Source organism: Mauremys mutica, chromosome 22, assembly GCF_020497125.1.
Source record: "Mauremys mutica isolate MM-2020 ecotype Southern chromosome 22, ASM2049712v1, whole genome shotgun sequence".
Classification (NCBI taxonomy): Eukaryota; Metazoa; Chordata; order Testudines; family Geoemydidae; genus Mauremys; species Mauremys mutica.
This window is the reverse complement of record NC_059093.1, coordinates 14,183,560-14,208,811: the sequence shown is the minus strand read 5'-3', so window position 1 is coordinate 14,208,811 and position 25,252 is coordinate 14,183,560. Positions and strand designations below refer to the sequence as shown.

Sequence of the window (25,252 nt, the reverse complement as noted above, 5' to 3'; positions counted from 1 at the left end):
TTATAGACATGATTTAAAAGCAATTTAGCTTGAACAGAGGAGTCCCAGTAAAAAAACCAAAAGGCATAAAAGGACTTGCTTTGTCATTGAGCCTTTACAGTTTCAGGAAGTTGTAAAGGTCCCTGCAGCACTGTGCTGCAATGTTAGCAATTAGGCTCCTAGCGTTCCTGTGACTCAATGAGGCAGCTAAACCTATATTTTACTGGCATTAAAACAGTTACTACAGTCATGAAAATTCAGCAGAGTAACGTCATCTTGAACAAAGCAAGGCAACACGAGCCTTGGTTTCTGCTCACTCAGAATGACAAAGGTGTATTTCTTCACAGTGCCATTACTGCTGCATGATATCACACTCACGTTTGAAATCTCTTGCATTGCTTTGGACTCAGGACTTTCCAGAACGGCGGGATGTGCTTCACCTAGGCAGGTGGGTTTTTTTCCAGTCACTTCCAACTCGCTGCTTTGAAAATTCTCATCCCAGAACAAAAGAACCCCTGGCACAGGGTAATTACATTTTAACCCCTTTAAACAACTGCATATTTTCCCTTTATTTCACTGAATACTGAAGTATTCCCTCTACTTTTCACAGGCCTTTTAAAATCAATGGAAATCTTAATTTTTAAGGGTTGGGCTTAGGGCTTTGCATCAGGCCTCTTTTCCTTTAAACTACACTCATTCAATGGCAAAATGTAGCCTTTTTATTATCAAGCATCAACTTTAAAAAAAAAATCACGTTTCTGTCTGAAATTCTTTTCGGCCTTGTACTGGTTAAAATTACACCCATGATTAAGAATATATAAAAGATATTAGGGAAAATACATTTTTCTCTCTTTTTCCCAGTTTAATTACTTAGGCTCAGATTTTTGAAGATATTTAGGCACTGCTGCACTCAGCATTGCAACATCAGCTGATTTAGGAGCCTAAATGTCATTTTCTAAAAGGATTTAGGTACTTAGGAGACCAAATTGTATGGAAAGTTGATGGAATTTAGGCTCCTAAGTGCCTAAATCATTTTTGAAAATATTTACTGTCCTAAATCAGTCATCGTAACGCTGAACATGACACCTGAGCAACTTTCAAAATCTGGGCCCAAATGCATATGACAACATTTCACATCAGTTTCACTGTTTCATCTGTACAGTAAGTGAGACTCAGCATAGGTGCAAGAATCCCTGCTAGCGATCACATAATACACTCGGCATCTGGTCAATCATTTTCCTTTCATTGATGTCAGCTTCTCCACGCACCAACAAGGGAGAAAAACCAGTTGTAAAATGTGATTGTAAAACCACAAAAACTGGTTAGGGGACTCAGGGGCAGGAATAAAACCTGAAGCTAGTTTAACTTAATTTTAAAAACTAGTTAGACTTAAAGCTGAGCCTACGTGTGGGAGCAGCTCTTTAAACACTCTGCAGCTCTGTATCCAAATGATCTAACTTTTTACAGCGTGATTTATAAAGAACCAAAGTCAGAATGGGTCCCAAAGTACATCAAGCTTTTGTCACTACTAGCCTGGCAGGCTGCTGATACAATGCTGTTTCCTGCTGGGAGACCGTAAACACTGCCTTTAGCCTTGGGTGTCTACTATACTGGTAAAGCAGCAACAGAAGTAAAGGAGGCAAGGGAGTTTTCTTTCCTGGCTTTCTCTATAAAACCTTGCAAGCCCTTTTAAGATGGATGAACCCAGTTACCTGTGAGAGTAATTGATACAGCTCCCGTGTCACACTTAGCATTACACAATAGTAAGGTTAATTAAGGCAGGTGTTATGAGGGATCCCACATTATCAATAAAATTCTACCTATGGCATAAGGGATCCAATAGCGGTAACTCCACTCTCCAAAGAATGCCCACTCAGCCTCATCACACCCTGATCCTGCCTGTGTTCTCAGATCTTTGGACCAGGAGAAAAGGGGTAGAGTAGAAGCTAGGGAGCCCTGGAAGCTCTGGCTCCTTGGTAAGAGCGCTACATTCTGCGAAACACTGGTGCTCACATGCAAAGATCAGCAAGGGGTTAGGGAAGGAATGCTGGTCTACCATGCTTCACTCCCTCTCTAGCTGGAGACTTGGGGGTATTGTCTACACTGCAGCTGGAAGGGTGCAATAGTGCAATAAAAACAGCAACATGGTTGTGATGGCATAGGGGGCAGGTTGGGCTACTCCCCAAGGACAAAGCTGACCCCAGTGTACATACTCAGGTGACCAGCCCAAGCCACTACTTGCAGCCCCGTGGCCACACTGCTATTTTAATCACACTAGCTTGAGCAGAGCTAGTGCGTGTCTGTCTACCTGCCCTGGGAAGCATGTGCTTTTGGATGTTATGCCAGCTACAAGCACAAACTCTCAAAGATGCACTATACACATGCAAAGTGCATTAAATTTAGTTTCCCTGAGACTTTAAAGGCACGGCAGCAAAACACTAGTAGATCTGAATATGCAGCTTCTTATATCTCCAACAAAAGCAGCAGTTTCACCTTCCACAGTTAAAAATGAATGATTTAATAGCGACCTGAAGCACCGAGAGGGCCTTAAACTGTGATTTTGGTTCCATGCCAGTTTATTTTTTAATTTAAGGAATAAATTAACATACCCTGCTAACACAGAAGCCCAGGATTAGGATAGAGTTGTATTTTGGTTACCAACCGCAGAGTATCTGAGCCTCTCTATGACTTTACGGAGCACCATCAGTATGCTAGGCATTGTGCAGCAGAGAGACAGACATGGTCCCAACCCTCGTGGGAGCAGGTGATAAAACTTTTGGGCCATATATCTATTTCTCACTGAGCTGCCCAGATAGTGAAACCTGCAGGGTGGGCATCTGAAAAGTTCTGGCCTAAGTCTGCTCTCACTGCAGTTAGCCCCACCAACTGCAACTGGAGCTGACATAGGACAATGCTGAGTGCTTCAGAAAGTCCCACATGCAAATTGCAGCCACCAAGGAGCTATATTTCTTGGTCTTATACCAGTTGGTTGAATCACAGCCGTGTAAACTGAGATGTAGGCAAAGGCCTGGTCTACATCTCTAAACTGATCGATTTTCTCTGAGCTGAGAAAAATGTCACACCCTGAGCACTGTAGCTAGGTCAGCCTAGCCCCTGTGTAGACAGGGCTAGGTCAATGGAAAAATGTTTCCACCAACCTAGCTACCAACTCTTGGAAATCTAGATTCCCTCAGTGTAGGAACCATTTACACTACAGAAGCAAAACTGCAGTGCTGTCGCTGTACCGCGGTAGTGGCTTTAGTATAGACGTTCCCCTCAGAATCACAGGCACCTAACACCCATTGACTGTCAACAGGACTCGGGTGCCTAACTCCCTGAGGCTCCTTTGAAAATCCTAGCTATAATTAGTAAATATAGGAAACTCTTCTAAAAACTTTTGCTGCTATTTGATAAATAATGTAAAAAAGTATTGTAAATATTTTTATTTGAATCATTTCACAAACTGGGTATATAATTGTGAATGAGTAGCCCATCCTGGTGTTCTGGGTGAACAACAAAATAATCAAGTAATGTATTCAAAATATCGAGAAATTATATACAACTCCATCATCTCTACAGATTACCCTGGTCACTGGGAAAGGTGACAGCACTTGGCAGGTGTCTGTTAGCACACATTTCACCACAGTCATTAACATGTTCTAAGTGTACTGGATATATTTACACTAGATTGGGTTTCTTAATCAAAATAAATGTCAGGTGCTTTTAAGCCATTCAGTCAGTATAGGCTAAAATAATTGCTTGTTTTCTGCCCCATTAAATAGACATAAATATGTTCCCATGCTACACCTGTTTGGCAATCCAAGGAGCTGCCAACACCTGAACAAGTTAGATGCCCAGATATTCAATTATCAACAGCCTGCTATAACGTTTACATGGTTCTTTTCTATCCTTCAGTTAAACACAATTTCCTCTGCTGTTCTCATATGAATCACCACTACTATAGACAAGAATGTTTCTTGGATTAAAATGATTTGATACTTTTTACATATACAAGGATGACTCACTGATCAGAGAAATCAGACTCCCTCTGGACAAAAATTATCAAAAACCCCCAATCAGTCATGTGATTAGAACAAATATAATCCCAGCCTTTCCTCAAACCTCCGGTCTGGCCTTGGGTCAGTAACTTAGCCTTTCTATACCTCAGTTTCCCCATTTTAAAAGGAGGATATTAATACTTTTTGTCTCTCTCACACAGGTTAGGAGAAATAAATTACTACATGTAAGGTGCTCAGATAGCACACTGATGAGTGCCACAGAAATAAACATATTGCATAAAACTAGCATCTCTTGTCCAAATTATATGCAGCTTCTATAGCTGGGAAGATGCTAACACCTGGATCACAAGCTGACAAGCAGAGATAAGGAAAATTCTAGATATTTCTTCATATCTCTTCAACTCAAGAGCTAATCACCATTAAAGAAATTATCTGCCAGCATATCAGTGCTTTCCTGGAAGGGGTAGGCCGAGCCTTTCCTCTGACTGGCAGGTCCAGCTCTGCCTCCTGGCCAGCAGAAACAGAGGTAAATCCATTCCTTGAAATGGGAAAACTGAGAGAAGAAACTTGAGACCCGGCCAGCATTTAAAAGGTTTGCTGGTATAGCTATGCAGGTTACGAGTAGATCTGGGCAAAATGTTTAGGACAAATAGTTTATGCCACAAAAAATGCAGTTTCAGTTGACCTAAAGCTATTTGTGAATTTGACATCAATACGAACATAAAAATGGTCATGCTGGGCCACGCCAATGGTCCATCTAGCCCAGTATCCTGTCTTCTGACACTGGCCTGTGTCAGATGCTTCAGAGAGAATGAACAGAACAGGGCAATTATCGAATCATCCATCCCGTCATCCAGTCCAAGCTTCTAGCAGTCAGAGCATGAGACTGCGTCCCTGACCATCCTGGCTATTAGCCATTGATGGACCTATCCTCCATGAACTTATATAATACTTTTTTGAACCCACTTATACTTTTGGCCTTCACAACATCCCCTGCTAACAAGCTCCACATGTTGACTGTGCATTGTGTGAAGAAGTACTTCCTTTTGTTTGTTTTAAACCCGCTGCATCTTAATTTCATTGGGTGATCTGATCTCTGGTTCATGTGTTATATAAAGGAGTAAATGAAAGAACTATCCACAGTAACTCCAAGATCTGTTTCTTGAGTGGCACCAGCTAATTTACACCTCTCTCGTTTTTAATGTATAGTTGGGATTATGTGTTCCAATGTTCATTGCTATGCAATTATCAACATTGAATTGCATCTGCCATTTTGTTGCCCAGTCACCCAGTTTTGTGAGATCTCTTTGTAACTCTTCGCAGTCAGCTGTGGATTTAACTGTCTTGAATAACTTTGTATCGTCTGAAAACTTTGCCACCTCACTGTGTACCCCCTTTTCCAGTTCATTTATAAATATGTTCAACAGAACTGATCCCGGTACAGATCCTTGGGAGACTCTGCTATTTCTCTCTCTCCACTCTGAAAACTGGCCATTTATTCCTACCCTTTATCCAGTTACTGATCCCATGCTTACTTTGCTTAAGAGCCTTTGGTGTGGGACCTTGTCAAAGGTTTTCAGACAAAGTCCAAGTACACTATATCCACTGGATCACCCTTGCCGCATGCTTGTTGACACCTTCAAAGAATCTCAATGGATTGGTGAGGCACGATTATATCAACAGTACATTAAACCCATCTGAGGTATGGATACATTAAAAATGGTGGTGATATTGGGGTTATAGCTCCCATTGGTTACCTTAGGTTCTTATGTTAATTAAATATTTACAAGACAGCCAGAGGAGGAAGGGGAAGAGGAGATAGTGGAGGCAGTAGTGCCGCGGCTGCTGTTGGCAGTCCCTTACCACAATTTTAGCTAAGTGGTTAGGACATTCACCTGGAATGTGGGAGACCCAGATTCAAATCTCTGCTCTGAAACAGACATGAAATGGACTTTTTCAAATTACCAAAAAATATTAAACATTTTATATTTTGTTCAACCCAAACTGATTTTTTTCTTCAATTTTTCAGAACTGCAACTGAACCAAAAAATCAATTATTTGCTCATCTCTAGTTAGGAGCATGAAAAAAGGGAACTCACAACCCTAACAGACTTAGCTACGCTAGCAAAAGCCCTAGAGTAGATGCAATTATACGGGCTAAAAACTGCTTTTGGTGATATAGCTTATTTCATTCAGGGAACTGGTATAAGTTACACAGGCTTTGCCAGCATAAGCTATGCGAGGAGGGTTTGTTGGTATATACAGCACCCAATTCACCAGCCACACAAATTGACAGTACACAAATGTGGTGATGGTAAGATTATAAAGCCAGTGCTCACATGTTCACGGTTTGTCTAACTGCAATCCAATTACATTGAGCAAGAATAAGTTCAAGAATGGAAATATCTGTCTTAATATTTATCACTAATAAGTATGTGTATAATTAGGGATAGATTTAAAACAAAACAGACAGACTGTTCTTCCCAAGACTCCTAATGGCAGCATGATCTCTAATACAGGATCAGTAAACTTTGACTCTGAAAGAGAAAATCTGACACCATATATGCTGACCCACATTTTCAGTACTTGGCGGTGCATTAGTTTCTCCTATTAACAGTGATTTTACACACTACAGAACACAGCTGTCCCCTGCTGTGAGGAGAATGTTGTGTTAAGGTCAAAAACTAGAACATGCATAGCTGCATGGTTTAAAATATATAACAAACTACAAACTCCAGTAGCAAAAAAATCAAAGAAAGGAGGGAGTGCGGAAGATGCCTTAAAAAGCACATTCAGGTCCAGCTAGATATCATATACCAGGGAGAAAATCCATTCTCTGAAAGGAGATAGTTTACAGGAAGTCAGGCTAAAGGGATATTCGTCATGGCTATTGGCCCTCAAAATAAGACTGTTTCTACTCTCAAACTGGACTTTATTGTGGAAGGAGGAGAAGTAGCACCACGCTACAAGAACAGGAAGTCAGGAGCTACGAGGTCTATTCCTAGCTCTTCTATTCCAAGACTCACTGTGTTCCTGCAAACACTTATGGCAGTGCTTAACCTTACTTGTCGAGTAGTCCCATTTACTTCAACTGACGCCAAAGACTCCCACCAACTTCAATGGTCTTTAGTTAGGCTCCTTGAGACAATGGGTAAATTACTCAACCCTGCTTGGTGCATCAGTTTCCCCATCTGTAAAATGGAGATAAGACCTCTTTCCCTTAAGACTTACTAAAAATAACTTTTATAGAACCAAACATTTACACTTACCACTGAGCACAGTGCTTACTACTCTGAGTAGTGCCACAGACTTCAAGTGGAAGTGAATACAATACAAATAAATACAATGGCACTACTCACATTAGTGAGCACTGCTCAGTCTGAAGAATTTGCAGGATCACTTCCCTATATATTCTTCAAATGCCATAGATACAGGAGCCTACAAAAATAATCCTCCATCTCCAATTATAAAATCTTCACCAGTTTTACTTATTGCACAGTAAAAACACATTGTGTATTGCTTGCTGCTGCAGCACTTCTCCAGGGCTGGGCAGACATCTGCTAAGGCAGGACCTTGTGGCTGGAGAAGTTGCTACATATCTTAAAGATTGTTCATTGCAGTGTCATTAAATAAAATAAATAAAGACCATGGTGAAAGAGATTAAAAAAATCAGTTGGGAATAAATATTTTCCAAGCTGTTAAGTGGGCACAGGAAGAGGAAATGAGGTCATTACAAATGATAAATGGCATGACTGCACTTATTTATAAGTTGCTGTTAGACTTCTCCTTCGGATGCAGAGTCTATGTGCAATTACCTCAGCAAAACCACAGCTCTCCTTGGTCATATCCTTATCTCCTCAGCCTTTGGCTGGGATGTAAGTGTCAGGGTATTATTTGGGGATGAAGCTCCATCATGAGCACAGAAAATCCTCTCCATGGCCATTAACTCCTCACTTAGTCAACACCAGATTTTTCAGAGAACATGAGCAACTTCCCCGATATTAAGGTCGCATTGTTCCCCTATCAGAGCCAAAACTGTGAATCAGCAAACTAATGTTTTATCTGTCCAGCAGCAACCTCTCTCAACATCTTTCTTTTGATATATGCTAACATACACACAGATACATATAGACATACATACATTTTAAGCATGCATGCATGCTTCATTTTCATAAGAACTGAGCATCCACAATTCCCACTGACTTCTGCACAACCTCAGCAGCACCTCTGGAAATCAGGCCCATATTATTAACTTAACCCAAGAGTGCTGTTGAAAACTGACAGATCTATTTACACTGGGCAAGGATGCTGGTTTAGATGCTTCCTATTTACTTTGTCTATCGAGATGCTGCAGAACTGGTTGAGGATTTGTAACAGGACGGGAAGAGTGTCCTCAAGGTTAGTGAGTCAGAAAGGTGGGTCACCAATCTGTACTTGGAAGAGGAAACTGCGATCTCTCACGTGCCAGAGACGCATCTGATCTTCATGGCTAGGGGTTCTAAGCCAAGGTCCAAAGGAAGGGAAGAAGGTGGGTGTAGGGGTAGCTTAAAATGTGCCCCTTCCAACAGACATGTGGGCAAAAAAGGTTAGGTCATTAAATCCTACTCCACTTTTATATATCTATGAATATAAACTGGTGCTGACAAACAGGGCCCTGTTTACTTATATGGCAGCACCATGGGGCTTTACCTAGCTAGTGCAAAGTCCCTACCTTGAAGGATTTCCAATCCAAGTCAGGCAAATAAACAGCAGCAGTTCAAATGCAAGAAGGCATCAGTGGGGAGACCAGCACAGGAAAGCGTTGCCAGAGGAGAGGGATTTAAAGAGAGGCTATGGAGGGCATTTAGCACACAGTGGCTGCTAGGGATGGTTTGGAAGAGGGCAAAAGACAAAGGAGGGACGGAGACAAAAGGACTAGAGAAAGAAGATTCTGCAGATGTCCAATTTTTGCCTCTCCCAGCCCTGCTGCACTTTGTTACACCCCTTTTCATTGTATCTGTTAGCTTGGAGACTAATGATCCACCTGAAAGCGTTCTGAGCCTCTGATAACCGTATGATTAGCACAACTGAATGCCCGATCCATCCATCAGGGAGACAGTGTCGATCTATCCCCAGTGTTCACCTTGGGAGTGCATCAGTGTTTGATTTAATATGCCCTGGCATGCACTATATCAATAAACAAACCCTTCAGATAAATGGGTGCTCAAGTCTTGGTTTAATGGTGAAGTTATTTGCACTGAAGAGGCACAATACAGTAACCAGTGCCTAATCGATACTCAGGTCACAAACTATTTGGGGAGATATTATGAAGGCATATATTGGGACAACACCAAATGTGCTCCACCGAGCCTTGTCACCACTACTATTGTTCAGCAAATCTCCCACCAAACCACCTCCAATGCTGGGAGAGCCAACGTCAACCAGGTACTGCGGTTTTAAACATTGTGTCATCTATTCCTGTTCATAGATATTAAGGTCAGAGGGGACAATTAGATTATCTAGTCTAGAGATTCTCAAACAGGGGGGTGGGGGGCTTTGGGGGAGGGGGAAACTGTGCACATTTTAATTTACCCACAGCAACGAATAACTAGCAACGCTGATTCCTCCAGACATATCAGGTCCTCAGATAACACTGAATTCTGACAGATTTCTGTTAAGCTTGGATAGCATTATACAAAATCAATGCCATCTGTACATTAATCCGTTTGCTACAACGTGTTGTGCACGTTTCATTGTAAGCATCAACCACAATCACAGTTTGGCTTTTGCTCTTATTAAAATGGATCATTGGTTCTGTTTGAATCAATAGTTTTTAATATTTAGTGAGAGTTGCAGGTTGATTTTTTTTAACGGTATATGTACTTGTGTGGCGGCGGGGAGGGGAGAGCCCTTAAACTACTACAGACACAACAAAGCCAGAGTGGAATAAACACACAGTGTTGGCTCCAAAAATCCACTCTCTCTCTCTCCCCCGCTCCCTGTCACACTACACCCCACCCCACCCCCCTCTTTTGAAAAGCGCGTTGCTGCCACTTGAACGCTGGAATAGCTGCCCATAATGCATCACTCCCAACAGCGCTGCAAATGCTGCAAATGTGGCCACACACCAGCGCTGGTAGCTGTGAGTGTGGCCACACACCAGCGCTGTTCCTACACAGCTGGATGACCAGCGCTGTAAACTCCAAGCGCTGCAACTCTCAAATGTAGCCAACCTCTAAAAGGAGTGGTGTAGACAGCAACGCTGTCGGAGGCTCAGTCTAGCCATGCGAGCTCAAACCCTCCCCATTGAAGTCAATGGGAGCTCCGTGTCTCTTAGGTCAGATATGCCAGACTTGAGTAAAGTGATTATGGCTTAATTATAGTCACCCCGAAGAATGCTGGTAGAGAATGGAAAAAAAACAACAGGTCCTTGACTGCAGTGAGCTAATGCAAACCCTCCTAGTAGGAGGCTGTCTACCCAGGCTGGGAGGTTGGCTCTCAGCTACAGTGTAGACACGAAGGCACCTTACACCACACTAGCAGCCTGAAGTGGTCTTAAAGCTGATGCAAATTACTTCTATGCTCACTTTACAACCCCTTTACAATGCCAGAGTGGAATAAAAGGCCCTAAGAGTACCTGAGAATCAGGCCCAGTATGTTTGTGACTGGCAACAGGTTCAATTTGGTTTATAAATCCTAGGAACACATTACATTGTAGAGTTGTTTCACACGATTTCTGCTTTCCTTTATCTTACCAATACACAGGTTTAATTTCAAAAGGGACCGTTCTTACTATGTTTGTCCTGTGTCTATAACAATGGAACCCTGACTTAACTGGGGGCATCGGGGCACTGCAGTCAGAAATCACAACCCCCTGCAGGCCATTTAGTCCTTAAAATGGACTAGAGCCGGGGTGCCCAAACTACATCTCAGGAGAGCATTTCAGAAGGGCTGGGGCCTGCTTCAACACAACATACTAACAGCCAACTCATTAGCGTTCTGTTGTCCTGTTGACATCATTTTAGTTTAGTTATGTTTTCTTTACTGTTTTCTCTCATTCTGATACACATTCTATGCACTGATCTCTGTTTTTAAACAGACAATGCTGTACATCACAGCCTATCTAAATACATACAGAACAGAATCGGTTTGGCCCTCACACGGTTGTGCTTAGGTTTATATGGCCGTTCTGTATAATACGGTTGGGCACACTGGACTAGAACCTCATTGAGGTATTGTGAATAAATAAAAACAGACAAGCGATTGCCTGCTATGCACACGCTAACTGCTTTCAATGAGGATTTTATTTTGAGAGATTACATTCACTGCCCAAGAGCTGCAGCACACATAAGAACATAAGAACGGCCGTACCGGGTCAGACCAAAGGTCCGTCTAGCCCAGTATCTGTCTACCGACAGTGGCCAATGCCAGGTGCCCCAGAGGGAGTGAACCTAACAGGCAATGATCAAGTGATCTCTCTCCTGCCATCCATCTCCATCCTCTGACGAACAGAGGCTAGGGACACAGCCACAGTGGACTAGTATTTTTGAATATGCAAGCCCCTATAGGGACAGTAGTATCAGTGATCTGTAGCAGTGGCTCTCAACCTTTCCAATCTACTGTACCCCTTTCAGGAGTCTGATTTGTCTGGTTTACTCCCAAGTCTCGCGTCACTTAAAAAGTACTTGCTGACAAAACCAGACACAAATGTACAAGTGTCCCAGCACCCTATTACTGAAAAATTGCTGACTCTCTCATTTTTACCATATAAATATAAAATAACTCAATTGGAAAATAAATATTATATTTACATTTCAGTGTATAGTATACACCGCAGTATAAACAAGTCACTGTCTGTACGACATTTTAGTTTGTACTGACTTCGCTAGTGCTTTTTATATAGCCTGATGTAAAACTAGGCAAATACCAAGACAAGTTGATGTACCCCCTCGAAGACCTTTGTGTGCCCCCCAAAGGTACGTGAACCCCTGGTTGAGAACCACTGATCTGTAGGCTGAAGGACAGGGGATCCCTAAGGCGATTTGCCTGCCTCAAGTTGCAGTTAAAAGGAGACGAGGAAAAAACGGTGAAACTGATATGCAGAGTCTATAGAAATTCAAATTTTAGACACTCCCATCTGTCTTATGGCTTTTTTGCATCCAGGTGTAGCTGCACATTTGGTAGGAGCAGGAAGGGCTTATCTCAGATAGCTGCAATCCAAACAATACGCACAAGGAGGGAAACTGAGTATGGCGTGGGAGTTTACGCGTCCTGAAATTCCTTCTCTTCTAGGGTTTTAGTGAGAGCTTTCATGAGTGTCGGAAATGTGATTCCTGTATCCAGGACTGCTCTAGTGCATTCATGACCCTACGTCTGTGAATAATAAAATTCTGTTTACCATTAGGGACCCAGTAAGGGATATGTGCAGAAGAGAAAACAGAGTTACACACATAGCTTCTGTTAATTGTTGTATGTGTGTGTGCATGCGCACACACGTATGCTTTAATAAAATATTTTGTTGGCATGACAAGTGAACTCCAGAGCCAAGCAATCTGCCCAAGGGCATGGATCCCAGGGGAGCTTATTTCTCTTAAAAACAAGTTTGTCGAGATACAGCAGTTACGGCACAGACAACCAAGTGTCACTACCTATTCCTGAGTAACAGGTATTTTTCATCTAGCAGAGGAGGGTAAAGAGATAGTCAGGAAAGATACGGCTGCTGCAGCTGAAATAAGGCACCGGGGCTCTCTCTAGTTGCCAAATCCTGGATGGCCAGTTCCTGCCACAGTGTTCTGTACTGTACATCCCAGTCCCTTGAAAACATTACAAAGCAAACTGGTATTTACAGAGTAAAATGACTCAAATGGCCGGAGTATTTTAAACTCACACCTAGGCCAATCAGACTCTCATTCCTGATGTGCCGTTGTTAAAAAGCTTCTTTCAAAACACTGTGCTGCAAGATGGTAAATATTAATACAACCAATACTAACAATAACAAGCAAGCAACTAAGCAACAAGTAGTGAAGGGAACCAAAAAAGCCCTGCAAGTCTTAGACAAGAGAGACACCAAAGCAAGGCAAAAAGCGCCTCTTACCTTGTCCTTGCTGCAGGCCAGAAAATCAGTACCTCAGCAGTGGCAGGCTAACTCCACAAAACTCATTAACACAGCAATGGAGTTTCTTAATCAGCTCAGCTCTCTAGTCCAGCCACCGAGGATTAGATCCAGACAGAGTGAAAGGTCATTTTCCACTGCACAGTGCCTCCAGTTCAAATGTCCACCACACTCAGATCCCCTCGCAGGCTCCCAGTCCAGTTTCTCAAGCTGTGGCTTTTGTCTCCTGATCAGCAAAACCTCTGATCCTGAGGCTCACACACACTGTCTCAGGCAGTACACGCTCTGCTTTGTGATTGAAACTCCACACGAGGCCCCTCCCAAAGCTCCACTTGTGAAACAAGCTACACTAGTCTAGCTCCACCCTTTCACTCAGGTGACTGCTTATTACTCAGACAACAGCCCCAAGTGGTTGAATTTCTAGTTTACCTCCTCCTGGATCTGGTTTCGCTTCATTTGCCGCTTTTCATTTATTCCAGCAGGCCCAGGTTTGTAAGGCACAAGGAGCGGCCTGTTGACAGGACAATACCTTTGGCTCCAGAGATAAGAAAAGTGATTGAATCAACAGAAAGGGAGGGCAATAAAAAGCTGACTCATGCTTTCACACAGAGGAATTCTAGTCCTGCAGGGTGTAATAGTAAGACTCTCACTCCACGTGGTCTTGGGTGGAAAATCTAATCTAAATAAACTAATCCCCTTTCCTCCCTAAACTGTAAATCGCTCAGGGCAGGGATTTCATCCTCTGCTCGTCTCTAAAGTGTTAGGCATACCTATGGTGCTTATTTATAAATAAGTCAGTAATAACAATATGAGTCAGGAAAAAAATCTCCCCATTCCTTTCTCATTTGTGGGCGCACACACACACTTCCTGCATGTCGGTGTCACACACACACTGGATGTCAGTGTCTCTCTCTCTCTCACACACACACTTCCTGAATGTCACTGTCATGTCTTATGTTACTCTAGCAATGGAGAACGTCCACTGGAACATAAACATTGCAGCACTGTATCAGAATCCTGCTTTCAGCAGGGGTCAGTTCCAGCTCCCTCAGAGGATGGGGCAAGAGTCTTTACAGCCATGGAGGCAGCTATAGAATAACCTGCCCAGAGGGGAATTTTCTTTCTAATCCTAATTCCTACATGGTTGAAGCTCATAAAGCAAGATGGCTTGTGAGTAGAAAGGGGTAGGATCATTTTTTTAAATTAAACTTTCCCTTTGCAAAGAAACCCTGCAAGTTGTTTTAAAAAACAAAAGAGAACAGCCGTTCACAAAAGGTTGCAAACACCAAGTCAAAACACACCTCTGACTACTTTAACCAGGTAATTAATCAAATTAAACAGATTGAAGCAAGGTTTAAACTAGTTTAAGTGGGTCTACATTAGGTGTTTGCACAAGTGTAACTAGACTGATTTAAATCAATTTAGTTACACTGGTGCAACTTTTCTAATATAGACAAGCCCCATGGATGATCTGGTTTTGTTAATCCAATTAGCAGGGAACCCAAGGTTTCTGCTCTGCAGTTAATCAGCTGTTTGGATCTACTGGGCAGAAGAGGAAACAAATAGGGCCAACTCTCTGTGACATCAATACCACCATTTTTTAACCCACTGAATAGCATTTAGGTAGCAGGTTAAAACCCAAGCTGGCTGGAAAATTTACATAAAATACTAAAACAAAAATTTCTTCATATTTCCCTCTCCATCATGTTCTGACAGGATAGAAGTAAACTTGCCTGCCTGTTTAGCTCTGAAGCAGCCTATAGGAAGGTGGGGAAAAAACTGCAGCTGCCTCTTCTTCTCTAGTGCAGATTCTCTGAATGAGGCCTGGTCCACACCCCTGAGAGATGTAGATATACCAGCCTAATCCCCAGTGTAGACACGCTAGGGCAAGAGAAGAATTACCCTAGCTACTGCCTCTCGGGGACGTCAATTACCTTCACCGACAGGAGAACCCCTCCTGTCGGTGTAGGTAGTGTCCACACTGAAGCTACAGAGGGATAGCTGCAACGGTACAGCTATGCCACTGTATGTAGACTAGGGATCAGCAACCTTTGGCACGCGACTCGCCAGGGTAACCCCTTGGCAGGCCAGGCCGGTTTGTTTACCTGCAGCGTCTGCAGGTTTGGTTGATTGCGGCTCCCACTGGCCACGGTTCGCTGCTCCAGGCCAACGGGGACTGCGGGAAGGGTGGCCAGCACGTCCCTCAGCCCACGCCGCTTCCCGCAGCCCCCATTGGCCTGGGACGGCGAACCGTGGCCAGTGGGAGCCACGATCGGCCGACCTGCGGACATGGCAGGTAAACAAACCGGCCCGGCCCGCCAGGGTGCTTACCTTGGCGAGTCACGTGCCAAAAGTTGCCGATCCCTGATGTAGACAAACCCTGAGCTTCTGCAGGCTCTTTCCAAAGGTTTGATTGACTGACCGACTAAAAGTACTGCTGATTTACACCAGCCATGATGAACACATGGCCCATAGCCTCCCGTTTAACTGGGCAGCTCTCAAAGATTTCAGTAAATAGCTGAGTCAATGTCACTACCACATTCACTGATCCTCAATTCCAAAATAGCAAGATACAGGCCTATTAAAACATCATACAGTAAAACACAACATGAAAATCAAGGAATCCATGGCTCCTGGGACTAAAACAACAGGTGACCAGAACATTACCTAACCCACTGGCTGTTGGCCCTCGGAAACCTGAGATCCACACTCTATACAGACTTCTTTTTATCAGCTTTCATTAGCATGCACCCATGAGCAGTGTCACTGCATGGGTGCTAGAAGGCACATCAGCATAGTAGTAAATTCCGTACATTTTCAGCATATGCTTTAATGAAAAGCTATTACAAAATCATAGAAACATAGGGTAGAAAAGGACCTCGAGAGATCCTAGACCATCCCTGACAGGCGTTTGTCTAACCTGTTCTTAAAAGCCTCCCATGATAGGGATTCCACAACCTCCCTTGGAAGCCTATCCCAGAGCTTAACTATTGTTATAGTTAGAAATATTTTCCTAATATCTAACCTTGTAGCAGATTAAGCCCACTATTTCTTATCCTACTTTCAGTGGACATGGAGAACAACTGATCACTGTCCTTTTTATAACGGTCCTTAACATATTTGAGGACTGTTATCATTCCCCTCTCAGTCTTCTTTTCTCAAGACTAAACATGCCCAGGTTTTTTAACCTTTCCTCAGAGGTCAGGTTTTCTGAACCTTTTTCATGTTTGTTGCTCTAATCTGGACTCCCTCCAATTTGATGCATGTCCCTCTTAAAAGTGTAGCACCGAGAACTGCACACGCTACTCCCGCTGAGCCCTCACAAGTGCTGAGTACAGCAGGACAACCACCTCAGGTGTCTTACAGATGACACTGCTGTTAATACATTCCAGGATGACATTACTCTTTTTTGCAACCAAATCATGTTGTTGATTCTCATTTAGGCTTGGAAGGATTAGATTGTTATTGGTAAACACTGAAACATTGATTTCACTGTACACAAACTGACAAAAAAGTATTTCTATTGATAATAAGTAAAATTTACATATAGGCAAAGCAAGAAAAATACCGCTTGAGAACTTACTTAAATCTGATTTAAGACTAAAATTTTGACATATGATGTTAACAATTTGAGTTTTAGTGGTTTATAAAGTTTTAACTTTTTGATTCTCAATATCTACTGTAATTAAATAATTATTTTCTGACCCTCCATAATCTCCCACAACTGCAAAAATACCATAAAAATGTTTTAAAATAAATATTGATATTATCTATCAAAGTGATACAAAATTAAAAATAGAATTCTGTGAAGCCTATTCATATTCAATTTGTGATCCACTATAACCCCCAGCTCCTTTTCAGCAGTACATACCAACCAGCCAGTCATTCTCCATTTTGAGTTGTGCAATTGATTTTTCCTTCCTAACTGAAGTACTTTGCACTTGTCTTTATTAAACTTCATCTTGTAGATTTGAGACCAATTCTCTTATTTGTCAAGGTAATTTTGAATTCTAATTCTGTCCTCCAAAATGCTAGAAACTCATCCCACCTCGGTGTCATCTGCAAATTTTATAAACATACTCTCCACTCTGTTATCCAAGTCATTAAAGAAAATATTGAATAGTACCGGATCCAGGACTAATGTTGGCTTTCGTCAGATGTTTTCAGCTTTAACCCCAAATGGGAAACCCTACTTACTGTTCTTGGCTGCCTATGGAGATTCTCCCATGGCCACTAACGATACTTTAGAGAAAACATGAGCCTCTACTTACTTAAAGAGAACATAAAAATGTACCAGAGAAGTTGAGTAGCATTGGCAAACCGTAATAACCTGGTAAAAGGAAGCGCTTTTACCTTGAAAAGGAGTTTTAAAACATGGCTGCACCTAGGGCTAGATTAACACATGGCACATGCCTTGGGTCTCAGCTTCTGGAGTCACATGATGACATGAGAATCACAGCTTTCATTTTTTAAAAACAAAATGTTTCTAGCCCTTATGATCGTGGAGATAGCCTTGAAACTGTGATCTGAACCCTGGTGTACACGACGGAATTACTTCGGTATAACGTTGTCGCTCAGGGGTGTGAATAATCCACACCCAGAGCGACATAGTTACACCGGCCTAAGTGCTGGTGTAGACAGCGCTACGTCTGTGGGAGGGCTTCTCCTGCCAATACAGCTACCGCCTCTCGTGGAGGTGGAGTTATTAAGCTGACGGGAGAGCTCTCTCCCATCGGCTTAGAGTGTCTTCACCAGAAACACTACAGTGGCACAGCTTCACCACTGCAGGTTTATAGCGCAGACCTGCTGTAAGTTTGGAGACTGCCTGAAACAATGGCTCTGAGAGGTGCGAACTGCCCCTCTCATCAAAATGAGCTTTTAACTCTGATACCTGGCTGCAATGGGGGGTGGGTTGGGAGGGACGCACGTAAGATATCACCTCAGCAGAGGACTCAATGGATGGAAGTTCTTTGTTGTCATCGCCTCACCACTGTTCTGCTGGGGTGGTGGTGGTTGGGGCCTCCACAAGTCGTCTTCTGGGATGCGGACTGAGTTCTCCCTTCTCCAGAACAGAGCCTAGGCCAGGAGTTCTCAAACAGGGGGTCGTGAGGTTATTATGTGGAGGGTCGTGAGCTGTCAGCCTCCATCCCCAAACCCCGCTTCACCTCCAACATTTATAATAGTATTAAATATAAAGAGGTTTTCTTAATTTATAAAGGAGAGTCACCCTCTGAGGCTTGCTGTGTGAAAGGGGTCACCAGTACACAAGTTTGAGAACCACTGCCCTAGCCCATCTGAAGATCAGAGAATGGTGGTCTAGGGAGCACGCTGCCCAAAAAGGAGTCATGGTTGGCCCTTGCCACTGCTAACCCAAGGAGGGGCCGTGCCACAGGACGCCCCATTTGGGACGTGCCCAGGTCCTTGGATTTCCTTAATATGGCCCTGGCCACATCCACCAATTTCAGTTATCGAGTCAGATCCAAGAACTCTAAATTCTTCACACCACTGCTCTGGATGATTTATAGTAACTCAGGCCTCTGGAAAATTCAATCGAATTAGCTGAAGGTGTGAATTTAAAGTGGATTAGTTAAACTTCATTACCTTTCTGTGGACACACTCATTCAGAGCTTGTCTATACAGGCTACTCAGGCCTGGTCTACACTTAAGAATTTATACCAGCATAGCTATATTGGTCAGGGATGGGAAAACAAACAAACACACACCCAACCACCCCACGTCTCCTAGTGATACAGCTATGACAACTCCCCCACCCCTCCAAAAACAACCTAACCCCCTCAGTGTAGACCCTGCTACATGGACAGAAAAGGGCTTCTGCTGATGTAGCTAATGTCGTTCGGGGAGGTGGTATTCCTACAATGGCAGAAAAATTCCTGCTGGGGTATTAAAGTGGTCTTAATTCAGTTCCAAATTTTACTTCTGAATAAGAATATCCACATGGGGACTTAATGGGGTTTAAGTAATCCACTTTAAATTTGCACCTTTAGTTAATTGGAATTAATTTTCCTGAGAGTCCCCATGGTTCCAGTTTCCCCATCTGTAAAACGGGGGCAAATACAAACCTTTGTGCTTTGAGATCTACAGATGAAAACTGCTGAATAAGTGCCAAGGCCATTATGTATTCCAAGAATTCCAATGAAGCCAATGGGACTACTCACAGTGTGTCACCTGTAGTCTTCGCACTCTACTATTATTTTAAGGCTAACACACTACAGTAATAAATTTGATTTGATTACTATTATTGTGTATAATCAGTCTGTTCCTGAATGTACCCAATTTATGCAGGGATGTCACACAATGCAATGTCTAACATCACAGTAAGTGAGGTCACAAACTGAGTTGTAGAATCTGTGGATAAATTAAGCAAACTGGAGGCCAGAAGGATTAAAGAGGAATCTGCTTCTGTTTACACAGGCATCTTGGCAAACAGTAGGGCTGGGTGAGCAATTCACAATGAATAATTTGTTCAACACATTTTGTTTCTTTTACTGTTCACAGATGGTCCTCAAACAACTCACAATTTTCTTGAATTTATTTGTTCAAAATCATTCACCAAGTCAAGCCTACTGATGATGCTTGTTCTCAGTTTGATATTCATAATTCGAGCTGTTTTGGTTGGAAGCAGATTACAATATCACATTTCTTTTCCCTGCCTGGATGAGTTTAACTCACAGAATGAGGTTTCCTGTGTGTATATTTATGATGCTGACTTTAAAATTCTCTTCCTGCAAATACTGTCTAATATTCACTTATAATTAACATGAACATTCCTGCTATCAAATTAATTTGCTAAAACATTTGTAGAAAACGCATACAAAAGTAAATTCAGTTACAAATTCAGATCAGCAAGGCTAATATAGGAAATACAGAAACACAGAACAGTTATATCAGTCACACAAGTATTCAGAAAAACATACTTGGCTGGCCCTCAACTCCACTCATCCCCTTTAACTATGATGCACTGAAACAAAACATTACTCACAGCTTGCCTTAGGCAAGAATTCTGCAAGGCTGAATTAATTAAACATTCCATTTTGCACAGTTTGATTTAAAAGTGAAGCTGCAGGTTACAAGTGCTCCTACTTCCCGATAATTGGAATGAGAATGCAAGGGTCCTGTCACAAACAACATTAACTCCTTTCCTAATTTACAATGGTGGTCTTAGCTGGAGATTATCGCTCTGATGATGATCACGGTGCTTGAGAAAAGATTTTACTATGTGTTTTACAATGTGTGCTTTAAAGGTGGAGCCATCAGCCCTGAAGAAACATGGTTCCATGCCACAGGCAATGCCTCACAAAATGTTCACACTGCAAAGAAGTCTAAATTCTTGCACCTCTGAAATGAGCACCGCATGGCACGACATGGCATGGCATAGGGTTTTTATTACATTTAACATGGGCACAATTGGGTTGATTTAATTTTCCACAATTTTTCCAAGGCTTATATTTTTCCTCTGACAATTTATTGTGCATGAATCATAATACTTGATGGTGGTACACATGAACTACCTGCATGAAATGAAACCAGAAGCATATGGTTCATATTCTGCTACATCTACAAAGGGCACAGGATATACATCACAAATGTAAAATATGTATAAATGAGAGACAAATCAGACCCTATAACTTCTTACTTCAGATACAGGGTGACGTATCGGGAAGGCAGTGTAGTCTAGTGGCTAGGATGAGGGACTGGAAGTTAGGAGACCCAGGTTGGAATTCTGACCTCGTTGAAGCCAATGACAAAACTAATACCAACTTCAATAGTGCCAGGATTTCATTGCATGATTTCATCATGACCGAGGTGCTGCACGGCCTTAGACAAGTCACTTTGCCTCTCTCTCACATGCTATACATTTTGTCCATCTTTTCTATTTAGACTATAAAAACTCTTCAGGACGGGGACTGTCTCCCCTAAGTTATGTCTACACAGCAACTGGGATAGTGCTGCCCAGCGCAGGCAGGCAGATGTGTGCTAGCTCTGCTCGAGCTAGTGTTTTTAAAACAGTAGCATGGTGTGACAGCATGGGAGTAGCTGTCCGAATAGGGTTCTGCCTGACCCCCTGGATACATACTCCAGCAGAAAGCCCAAGCCGCCCGCCACTTGTGCTGCCAAGGCCACACCGCTATCTTCAGTATGTTCGCTCAAACAGAGCTAGCGTGTCTGTCTACGTGCATTGGAAAGTGCCCTCCCAGCTACTGTGTAGACATAACCATATACAGCGCCTAGTATATGGCGCAAACCTAATACGCAAATACAAAACAACAAATTAAAGACTCTAAGACCTAATCCAAAGCTCACTGAAGTCACAACTGACTTGAATAGGTTTCTGATCAGGCCCATATATTGTACAGTTTAGCCTGAACTTTGTCCTTTGTTTTCCTGAGGCTACTTCTGAGCTATCTGCAGAGGTGCTTTGATTAATCAGTCTGGGGTTCATTCTCATGACTGGGCTAATGTTAACAGCAGTCATGTGGCTAAACAAATCCTATCCATTCACCTTGTAACTTTCTCCATCTTCCAAACTGGCAAATTCAACCACGGAAGGAAGGCACCTTCTTTTGCGGTGTCATTTCACATTCTGCCACACTTATCCTGTAATCAAGTCCTCTGAAAAAGCCTGTTTATAAGCTAATTTGGGAGACATTAACATTACAGTTGAAAGCTGGCTGGGAGGCAGAGAAGCAAAACATCACACTACTAAGGAAGAGGCAGGCTTGGGAACAAAAATCAGGATTCCTACTCACAGGGCCCCTGCAGCAGATTTGCCATAAAGATGTCTGGGTGCCGTATAGTATCTTGGGATTGATGGGAGCGCCTCACTCTTATATTCTCCCTTTGTGGTTGGAGCCATAAAGTGGAATAGCCTGCCTTGCACGCCCAGGTTTATAAAAAATGAATCAGTGCATATGTGTTTCACTGACCAAGGTAAAAGTAGTCTGGGAAGATATATGGCCAATGGTGGATCAAGCAGACAGCTGAAGACTTTTATCTGCCTTCTCCTGAACACAGCAAGTTCCTGAGAGACTGATTCAAAGAATTAAATGAAAAGATTCACACTGTAGTTATAAGATTAAATCCTGAAAAAGAATGAGTGTGAGGTTGACACAGGCCTTAAATAAAACCCTGCAAATGAAGCTTCAAATCAGCAGAGCCTTCTGAATTAATCACAAGCGCAAGTAGATTCCCAAGCTAATGAAGCAGGCCCTGAAAGCCAGAGTAATGTCCAAACTACATCTTGCAGCAAGTTTAAACTCATTGGAAAAGAGAGGAAAACCCTGCTTCAGCAGTGTCTGGGCCTTCTACTAGAAACAATTAGATCTGTCATTGACTGGAGCAGGAGACCTTGTGAAGTATTCTAAACTATGCTTTCTTCTGTGATAATTTAAGGATTCTCCCCAAAACGTGTGCAATGGCACATACAAACCAAGGGACAATTAACTGCTCTAAGAACGCCTCCAAGATTATTAACTACCACGTGGTTTAGCTGACATGATGTCCCCTTTTTGACCCTGCTGTTTAAGTCTCTTTTCACTTTCCCTGGAGATGTAGCAACATTAATGTTAAACCAATAGAGCACAAGAGCCGCAGGCATGTACATTTAGAGCCCAAGTGCCACCCCCTGCTGACAGATAGGCTAAGCAGATATTCTGCTGCCTGTGTGAATTTTCATGGGGCCAGGGTGTAATCGGAGATTCAAGGTATGCAGCAGCACGACTCTTGATAAATCCACATGCAAAAGCATGAACAGATTGGAGGTATGTGCCACGCATCTGTGGTTAAATCTACCTGAAAGTATTTCTGCTCCACAGCTGGACTCCCATAGTAATTTACAGGTGCACAATGCTATAAGGAAAGAATAGGAAAAGCAGGGAAGGGCAATCTGCCCTTTGCCTAATGTAATACTTGTGGATTGAAAGCTCAAACTGACTGCTTTAAGGTTCAAGTCTTTCTTTGACACAAATGGTGAGAAAAACAAATCCAGTTTAAAAGACCATCTTGAAAACTGGAACAGAGAGCAGGCAGAGTGAAAAAGAAAATAGTGTGCGGAAAAAAAGGCACGTTTTATTATTACTACTTTGGTGCTTGCAAAAAGCACTGCTTATGGCCCAGTTCTACCACCTTGCTCATGTTACCTTACTCCGCAAGTTATTGGAAGAGATACATGTCCAGGACCTAATCACTGGAGCTTCAAAAATGGAGGCCTGGTTAATGCTGGGTATACCAAAATGTACACTTCCAAAGAGAGCAACCCATTTACACACAAGAACCTGGTAATAATTTTCCATAACATCTTGGAAACCCTACAAAAATATGATGTTGTTTAGATTACAAATAATATTTATTTGACTGCAAATATTACCCATGACTCTGTGTAGTTTGTGTCTAAAAAACACCACCATGAATGCCTAAGAGCCTTTTCAGCACTGCCAACATTTGTACTTGCTTCTTTTTACTGCTGCAGGAAAATATCTACACTATTAAAGGATTAGAAAGGAGGAAAAAATGCACTGACATTCTAATGCTATGTATTCTTAGGAATTTATTTGAAATGCCTTAAATTATTGCTTCTCTCTGACTTGCTAAACCAGCCAGTGATTTACAGACTTTATTTGTGTGCACGTGCAGACTATTTTTAGATATCCCAGCAAAAACTAAATTCAAAACGGAGTTAAATTCAGAAATATATGCTCCGAACCCCAGACTCTTAGCTGTATGTGGAGGGAGTATTCAGCACATACAGTTTTACAATTTTCTAAACTTCTTTTCATGCTCCCTGAAAATCCACTGCTCTTCCTCATTTGCTAGAGACCTCCTCTAAACCATCATCGATCGACACCAAAAGCCTCTTTTAACCGCTGACACTCTTGGTATCTATGTTTAAATAACTGCCCTTTTCAGCAGGAGGTGAAGAGGGGAATTCAGGGCACATTTCACAACTTCATGTCGAGTTCAGCTGTGCAGTTCTAACCCTGGGTCTGCCACTGAATCACTGTCTGGCTCTGGGGAAGTCCTATGCTCCTGTCTGCTTCCTCACATGGAGCAGAGCAGATATGGGCCTGAGTGCTGGCGAGGTGGAAGGAAACTACTCCATGGCATGCTCCTGTGTTGCTGCTGGGTGCAGGCACTGCAGAATTGGGCTGAGGCTGGATGACTGGTATCCTGCTGGACTGTCCTCTCAAAATTAATAGTGAGGAAACCAAAGGGCAGAGGGACTGGTTTTGGAAGCCTTATGTGCACACAATCTTCTGAAGTCAATGGGACTTTCCTGCAAGAGTAGCTGTGGGCTGCTGCAGGCCATGCCGGGTCCAGGTCTGGGCACCCGAACTGAGATCAGGGTGCTCTCAATGATCCCCTGCTGGGCCCAGACAGCATGGAGGGGGATGCAGAGGGGACAAGAGCCAGAACTGAGTGGGGGGGGGCAGAGAGGGGTGGAGGGAGGAGGTGAGACTGGCACAAGGAGCTGGTGGAGCGGATTGGAGGCTGGCAATGGTGTGGGGGGGGGGGGAAATGGGGTCTGAGAACTGAGATGTGGAGAGACTGGGACTGGGTGCTGGGCAGGTAAATGGGGCAGAGGAGAGCCAAAAGCTGGGGGCGCAGTGGGGAGAGACTGAGATCAGATGAAGAGCTCAGGGGGCTGGAGCTGACAGGGCAAAGACACTGGGACTGAGAACCAGTGGGGTGGAGACAGATCTGAGGAGGAGCCAGGACGTGGGGGGAGAACTGAGACTGGCTGCGCAATGAGCCTGAGACGAGGAGACCTGGGGGCGCTGGGGAGAGGTGTCATTGAAACTGGATGACGAGTCTGGAGATTGCGATTGGGACTGGGAGCTAGCGGGGAAGGGGAATGTGGGTGGGAGGGAACGACTGGAGGCCAGGGCGGCAGGAGACAGACAGATTGGATGAGGAGTCAAGAATGGGAACTGGGCCAGACTGGGCAAGAAAACTGGGACTGAGACAGGGAATCCTGAAATGCGAGACTAGGACTTCCTGGGCGAAGAGACTGGGATAAAAAGCCTGAGGTGAGGAGACTGGAAGTGGCTGGGTGAGCAAAATGAGACGGGAGTGAGCAGCCAGAGGTGGGAAAAAGAGAGGACGGAGACAGGGAGAGGGCAGAAGGGCTCATACGTGGAGGGAATGG

General features: G+C 43.2%; 1 protein-coding gene across 7 annotated transcripts in view; it reads right to left on the bottom strand.

Moving 5' to 3' along the window:
• Positions 1–25,252, bottom strand: part of ARHGAP32 (Rho GTPase activating protein 32) — a 381,592-nt gene that overhangs the window by 44,772 nt on the left and 311,568 nt on the right. The window contains exon 1 of one of the 7 annotated variants that reach the window (XM_044997062.1): positions 13,072–13,363. The exons of the other annotated variants lie outside the window; for them this stretch is intronic. The gene's annotated coding sequence lies outside the window, so the exon portion shown is untranslated. Of the gene's footprint in view, positions 1–13,071; positions 13,364–25,252 lie in introns of those variants that run through there. 7 annotated transcript variants of the gene reach the window in all.